Raw genomic sequence first — 7609 nt, forward strand, 5'->3', positions numbered from 1 at the left:
GTGCTTAGCTGCTAACTGCAAAGTTGAGGTTCAAGTTCACCCAGAGATGCCAAGGTGGTGGCCAAGTTGGGTGGGGCCAGAAAGAGCACATAAAGGGGGGTCCACCGTAACTTTCCATAAACTCTATGGGAAAGGAAATGATGCAACTCTCCTTCCAAAGCCAAATGGCCCCCCCTTTGTCTTTCCCCCCCCTCAAGGTCGGCTGCTGAGGGGAAACCACACCTCATGCCACAGACATGTTCCCTTGTGTTGTAAAGGAAAGCAGAGCCCCAACAGACAGCGGTTTGAAAGCCCTTGCAGACCTGGGAGCACGAGTCCATCCATTCTCCCCTGGTGTCAGAGCCTAGAAGATGAAGCCTGGACTCCTGCTTCCTCACAGATGTGTCAGAGCTTGGTGAGAAGGCACATCGGCACCCAGAGGTGGGCACGATGGGACATGGTACAGGCCTGCCAGGAAGCCACTGGCCGAGCTCAGAGGACCGTGAGTGGCTCATCCACATTCTAACTCCAGCAAGCAGTGGCTGCAGAGCCCGTCTCTCTATGGCCTTGGCCCAAGTGCCTTTCTACGGATGAGAAGGGTGCTTGGAATAGGGAATGCTCAGCTTCTCAGAGGGGATGTAAGTCGGAGTCCATCCTGGTCCATCTGCAGTGTGTGAGCCCTGGGCTCAAGAGCACAAACATCTGGCTAGTGGCTGAGCCCCTACTACTACTGTCTTGCAAACATTCATCCTTGGCTGCTATGGGGACCCACCGGAGGTGGTGTAACACGTGGGAGGAGGGGCCTGTGACAAAGGCTTTGTGTGAGGAAATGCAGTCCCGAGCATGGAGATGTGCATGCACTCCTGATGCTATACCCTTGGCAGGGCAGCCTCCTCATTCTGTAAAGAAGGGCACGACAAGGAGCATGTGTGCATTGACTTGCGTTCCTTCCAATGCCATCCTAATACCTGTGCTGGAGATGGGGCTGGCTTGGTATAAAAAAAAGGCGCCCCCATGGTGTGGTGATTACACATTGAGCTGCTAGCTACAGGGTCACAGTTTGAGACCACCAGCCACTCCTTGGGAGAAAGATGAGACTTTGTATTCCTGTCAAGAGCTACAGTCTCAGAAACCCACAGAGACGGTGCCATCGTGTCTTACAGGGTCACTGTGGGTGGGCATTGACACTATGGCAGTGAGTTTGGATTTTTTTTTTTTAATTACTAGGCCACTGTTCGGTGTGGTAGGGTAAAGAACTGAAGACTCAGATTGTTCAGAAGAACTCTAATAAACTTTTATTGTGCATTCCTCGTAGGTGAAGGTTCACAAACCAGACCACTTTCCACTCAACAATCCACCCACACCGATACTTTAAACATAACCATTGCCATTCCTGTCACGTGCCACTACTTATCCTACACACACCCTGCATTCCTGTTTCCTGGACAGGATGGACAGACAGTGACTGCAAAAAATGGGCTCAAACATAAGCACAATTGTGAGGAGGACGCGGTACTGGGCAGTAAGTTGTTGTTTTTCTTTCTGTTGTACGCAGGGTGGCTCTGAGTTGACAGCTAACACAAACACAATAATACACAGACTGAACCAGGATGGTGAAAGGGTGCAACGCAGAAGCACAAGTTCCTTGATTTTAAGCCAAGTAGTATTTCTTAGTTGTGTTCACCGCGCCGCCTCTGTGCCCGTGCGCAGGGTCTCCTGAGTAAGAGCAAGGGTTCTGGAATCCTCACTCTTCTCACTGTTGTCCAGAATAGTTGGCCATGACCCTCCCAGTTGATTGCCTTTCCTTAGTCAGTAAGACAAGCACCCATCTTTCTGGCAGCTTCTGCTCTCAGACAAGCTCAGTCTGGCATCAGCGACAATGCCTCTCATTCCATGTGCTCTTCTGAATGTGACCTGAGTGTCAGGCCACTCCCTGACAAGTACTGCTGCAGCCCCCTTTGATCTTCGGCAGCATTTTACTTGCATGTGATTTTAATGATATTGTTCAAAACGTCTACATTTTGTTGGGTCATCTTTTTTTTGTTTGTTTGTTTGTTTTTGGTATGGCACAAATATGGATCTCCTCCAGTTGGTTGACCAGATAACTGTCTTCCAAATTTCCTGGTATAGAACAGTGAGTGCTTCTTGTGCAACATGTCAGATGATTTTCCATTCATTCCTATTGTCTCGTTTTCCCCACTCAACAGGGATATCTTTAAATCATGACTGAAACAAATTTATGACCATTGTGAGTTGCTAGTAATATGAAATCCATCTGCCAATCAAGCATCAGCCCAATTGCGAAATGAGTATCTCCAGGGTGAATGTTGGAAAGCCTTACCTGTGTTAGACTCTGACCTGGCTTGTATCCTATGCAAATATACCATTGCCTCAACAGCTAGTCGTCTGAATCCCAAAATACGTCATCTTTTGTGTGGCTACTGTAAATCGTGTTATTTTCCTAGTCTCGTTTTCTGATTCTCTTCCTTTAGTGTAAGAAATCTGACTGAATTTTGTATGCTGATTGTGAACCCTGCCACTTAATTGAATATTTCAATTAGTTGCAGTAATTCTCTTATTGCATCTTTAGGGACTTTTAGTTTTAGGATCATGTTATTCTACAATAGAGATAGTCTCCTCCTCCTCCGCCTCTGCCTCCGCCTCCGCCTCCTCCTCCTTCGTCTTCTTCTTTTTGCCAATGTGAAAGTCTCTTATCTCCCTTTCTTGCCTCATTTTTTCTGGCTAAGAGTTCCCGTACAATATTGAGGAGGATTGGTGATAAAAGAACATCCTTGTCAGGTTCCTATTCACATGGGGGTTACTTTGTCTCTGTTGAGAGTAATGTTGGCTGTTGGCTTTGTATGTATACTCATAATTATGTTGAATCCATTCTCTTATGTTTCTTTTTGTTGAGTATTTTTATCAGGCATGGGTGTTGGATTTTGTCAAATGTCATCAAACTGTATATTGATGAAACCGCGTGGTCCTCTTCCTTTCTTTTATTTATGTAAACAAGTGCATTGATTGTTTTTCCAATGTTTAACTATCCTTGCATACCTACTATGAATCCCACTTGCTTATGATGTATTATATGCTGATGGATTCTACTGACTAGGATTTTGTTGATAATTATTACATCTATGTTCATGAGGGTTATTGATTGATAATTTTCTTTTTCAGTAATGTCCCTTCCTGGTTTTTGTATCAGGGTTTTGCTCCTTTTATAAAATGAATTTGGGAGTATTCCAACCTTTTCTCTATTCTACAACAGCTTGAGTAGAATTCTATCAGTCCAACTCTTGAATGTTGGGTAGAACTCACCATTGAAACTGTCTGGACAGGACTTCTTGTTTTTTAATGACCTGTTCAGATTCTACTTTTCTTAGGCATCTGTTCAAATTTTCTCACTTGGTCTTCATTAGTTTAACTAGGTAATGTGTGTCTAGATGTTTGTATTCTCAGTTCTTCGAGGTTGTAATGATTATTTTTGTTGATCTCTGCACATAAATTTCATCTTTGAGTTGACCCTGTCTCTTCATCTCCATCCTTTTTGTGGCTACGCTCACCTCTACCTTCTCTTCTAACTCAATGTCTCCTCCCGTGTCTGCCTGGGACTCCCAACTCTTTACACTGCCTTCTGATTCAAAGATTGTTTCTATCTATTTATGAACATTCACCCAGATGGAACTACCATCTGACAAATATAAAATCGACAGGGTAAACAGTAGGCTGCCAGATGCAGAGGTGGAGGCAAGGTCGGCATGTAAAATGGCAAGCTGCTGGCTCACAGGCTGCACTCCCACAACCGTCATGCAGTAAGACAAGTCCCAGAGGTCTGATGATGATGGGCCAGGTGCAGAATCCAGCGCCAGCTTAAAGCCAGAGAGCTTGGCCAGAAAAGTCCGTCTGTTTTGGAAGCAGGCCACACTCTGCAGGAAACTCCCTTTCCACCAACTGGCTGCTCACAGCAGATCCCAACACGACGAGGATTATAGCCGATCTCTTCATGTGGGATGATTACATCATGAATGCCAGACACGGAGAATCACAGCTGAGCAACGTTCGCCATCAGAGAGCTGAAACTGACATGAACTGGAAGACTGTCCATTTCCTTGGGTCAGAATCTCTGGAGCATGAAGCTGGTCAGACGCAGCCCTCTCTGATGGCGACCAGCTACTGAGAGTAGCACGTACAATGAAGGAATTCACTCCCAGTCTTTGCACTTCTGGCCCAAGTTGGCTTGGGTTCAGCTTAGATAAGTAGGGACAAAATTGCTTCCCTGGCTGGATGTTGAATGGCGATTCCTTTTGATGGAAGTGTTTCTAATTAAAAACAGCCACAGTAGAGACATGGCCTCATAACATATGAGCTCTGGACAGTTGCTGAGCCCAGGAGGCCTCCAAGTAATGACAGCAGATGTGAGAGAAAATTAAATTTAGAGCTCACGCGTGCCACTTTCTGGGGGCAAGCTCTCCACCTCGGCAGGCTTATGCAAGTGACTATGAAGTGCATGGTGCATTTCTGAGAGATGATCTCCTGGCTCCGTGGGGGACAGCAGAGCTGCACCAAAGGCTCCCGCTCAGGGGCACCGAGTGGAGGCATCTCACATCCTGGCTCACGCTGCTCTGCCAGCTGAGGGAGGCAGCTCACAGCAGCTTGGGACTGCCCAGCCTGCAGCGAGCCTGGCTCTGCTCCATCCCTTCCCCCATGTCCTTCACCTAGGGTGCCCAATGCCAACTCTTGTGGTGCCAACACCACCACTCAAATGCAGGCTGACTCTCAGGACCAAGTCTTGTATGCAGACAAAGTCAGAAGGTTATTTTATTTATTTATTTATTTATTTATTAAGTAAGTACGGTTGTATTCCCACTTGGGAATGGGGATTTTATTATGCTAGTGAGCTTACTTCAGTATAAAACATGTTTTAAGCCAATCCCCTTCAAGATATAAACCCAGCTGATAAATCACAAGACAGGAATTGGAGATGCAAAAAGACACATGGCACACGGAGACCCCCAAGAAACCAGAGAAAAAAGTTGGCAAGAGACCAGGCCCTTCCCTCAGAGCCAACAAAGAAGAAACCTTGCCCTAGATCCAGTGCCCTGGATGCAGGCTGGGAACCTCTGGAGAGGCGAGGAAATAGACTGGCGTGAGAGCAGCACAAGGACCTCTTCGGTCTGATGCCTCAAGTTGGAACTCACATACGTTTAGGGTTAGGACCCACCCAGCCCCAGTCTGACCTCGCATAACCATTCAAGTCTGTATAGAGAAATCTATCTCCCTGTGCCAAGGGCACATTCGTGCACTGAGAGTTTAGGACTTCAATGTCTCTGTCATGGGTACACAACTTGGTCCATAATAGAAGGGGAAAAGCGGGCTTCCATGGGGGTCTTAGGTTGTGCAAAGCCAGGAGCCATGAGATGAAGGCTACAGAGGATGTATTCATCGGATGAAAATCAACTGAACTCCGGAGCAGGGTGGATGGGTTCTGTCCTGCCAACCGGGGTGAGGGTGGGACGAGGGCAAGGTGAATGAGTGCCGTCATGCACACTGGGTGAGGACACAGGGGCCGGTGGTAGCCAAAGCATTCTTTAACTTGCATCCCCTCTCCTCAGTCAGAGGGCATGGGAACACATCTCTTTAGGAATGTCACCCCCTCCCTGAGGCTCTGAGTATTATGGCCTCTCCACTCAAGTCACCCAGAGAATTTGCTTCCAAGCATCACCTGGTAGCACGTCAGCGCCCATCTAAGTGTGAGGGCATTTATGACTCCCTCCGAGGCAGAGACAAAGAGTGTCCAGCCTGCTCCTAAGTCCCCACATAGAGAGGTGACCTGAGAATAGAGCAGGGTGCCAAGAAGACAGCCCACTGCTCTCTGGGCTTTTTTATGTATGCATGTATGTTTGTATATATGTATGTATGCATATATGTATGTATGCATGTATGTTTGTGTGTGTGTATGTTTGTATATGTGTATGTATGCATGTATGTATGTATATATGTATTGGGGGTGGCTTCCTTTGCTTCCATGGCAACTGCTTGGAAGACGTAAGTTTTCACTTCTAGAAGACAGTGAGGGTCCCACGGCTTCAAGCAGCCGCCTCTACCTCATGATTCCCTCCTGTCCCCTCTCCCCCATGAGAGTGACTTATCCAGGCACCGTGCAGAGCAGATTAACAGCTTCGGTAATGAAGGCGGCTGCATTTAATCATTTTCCTAATGAACGCCTTTACTGCTCTTCTCGCTGCTTCCCAGGCTGAGCATAATGAGCAAGAAGGAAGCGAGTGTCGGGGCTCCCCACGCTCTCACCTAAAGGTTAATTAACCTGGAGCTTATCTTGGAGGTGATGCCACCCCTTGCTGGCAGGAGGGGGTACAAGGACAATGCTAACCACCTGCCATCCCTGGCCGTGGAGCAAGGTCGGGGGACATGGCTGTCTTGATGGGCTGGTGGATGACTTTTATAGAATTTTAATGTGGGTATCGATTGAGTTCCATGCTGAGCACATTATACTGGAAACTCGTCGTCAATAAGAAAGGAGAGAGAAGGGGGTGCTGAGCAGAGCCATAGGTGGAGAAGTTTCCCATGAGCCTGAGAGTGGAGGTGAAAATGGACTTAGCATTTGTTCATGTATTGACTGGAATTGTATCTTCCATCTGCAGTGTCCCCAGAGAGGGGCCACTCCTTCAATACTGCCACTGTAGGGTCTCTGGTGCTGTCAGTGGTCAAGCTGGCTAAGTTCCAAACAGCCAAGCCTGTGCTTTATTAATTAACAGTATTGGAGAAGGGCCAGTTTCAGATTTCAGAGGGCAGCAAGAACTCAAAAGTCCATTGGGCCCCACACCCAGGAAGATAAGACTAGGAAAATGCAAACATCTCTGAGAGGGAGTTCCCTTGGACCAAACATTCTCTCCCATGCTGTAGGGTATGGTTTATAAATGCAAAAATAACAGTGCCCTTGGCTCCCTCCACCAGCTTACAAAATTAAGAACACCATAGAGAATACTTTGGGGAAAAAATCAAAACAAACACACAATCAAAGTCTTTAAAATAAGCATATGCATTGACCCACCAATGGCCTTTATGAAACTGTTTTCCTACAGAAAGCAGCTTTATATAATTCTGTGGCCACAAAGACATTTATCTTATTGTTTGCACTGATGAGCTGGCACTGGCCTAACATGTGTCAACTAGGAAATGTGTGAACTGCCTTTCTAAACCTCAGTTTCCTCCCCTGCAACTCGATAAAGGAGCCTGGATCTTGACATCTGATGGTGCCATGAAATGCTCAGAAGGAGGGCTCCCCACAGGAAGCCTTCATCACATCTAGCTACTGTGGTAGTGAGATGATTTTATGTTATCCTGCATATTTATGAAAGTGTATGGGTGGAATCCAGCCTGTTCATCAGGTCACAGACAGATGATGCCTCCTTGGGGGTGTGGCCTTCTTTTAAGTGGGGGTGGGAGTGGGGAGAGCCTGGGGACCTCCCTTTGCCCTTTTGCCTTCCTGCATGCTGGGACTCTGCTGCTGACATGGAGAGCTGCCAGCATCAGGCTATGATTCCATACACTGTGGATCCAAGAGGCTCTGCCTATGATCTCCCTACTCCTGTTCATCATTTGGCGCCAC

Source organism: Echinops telfairi, unplaced genomic scaffold (genome assembly GCF_000313985.2).
Source record: "Echinops telfairi isolate 266 unplaced genomic scaffold, ASM31398v2 ScPeMD7_7469;HRSCAF=8507_1, whole genome shotgun sequence".
Classification (NCBI taxonomy): domain Eukaryota; kingdom Metazoa; phylum Chordata; class Mammalia; order Afrosoricida; family Tenrecidae; genus Echinops; species Echinops telfairi.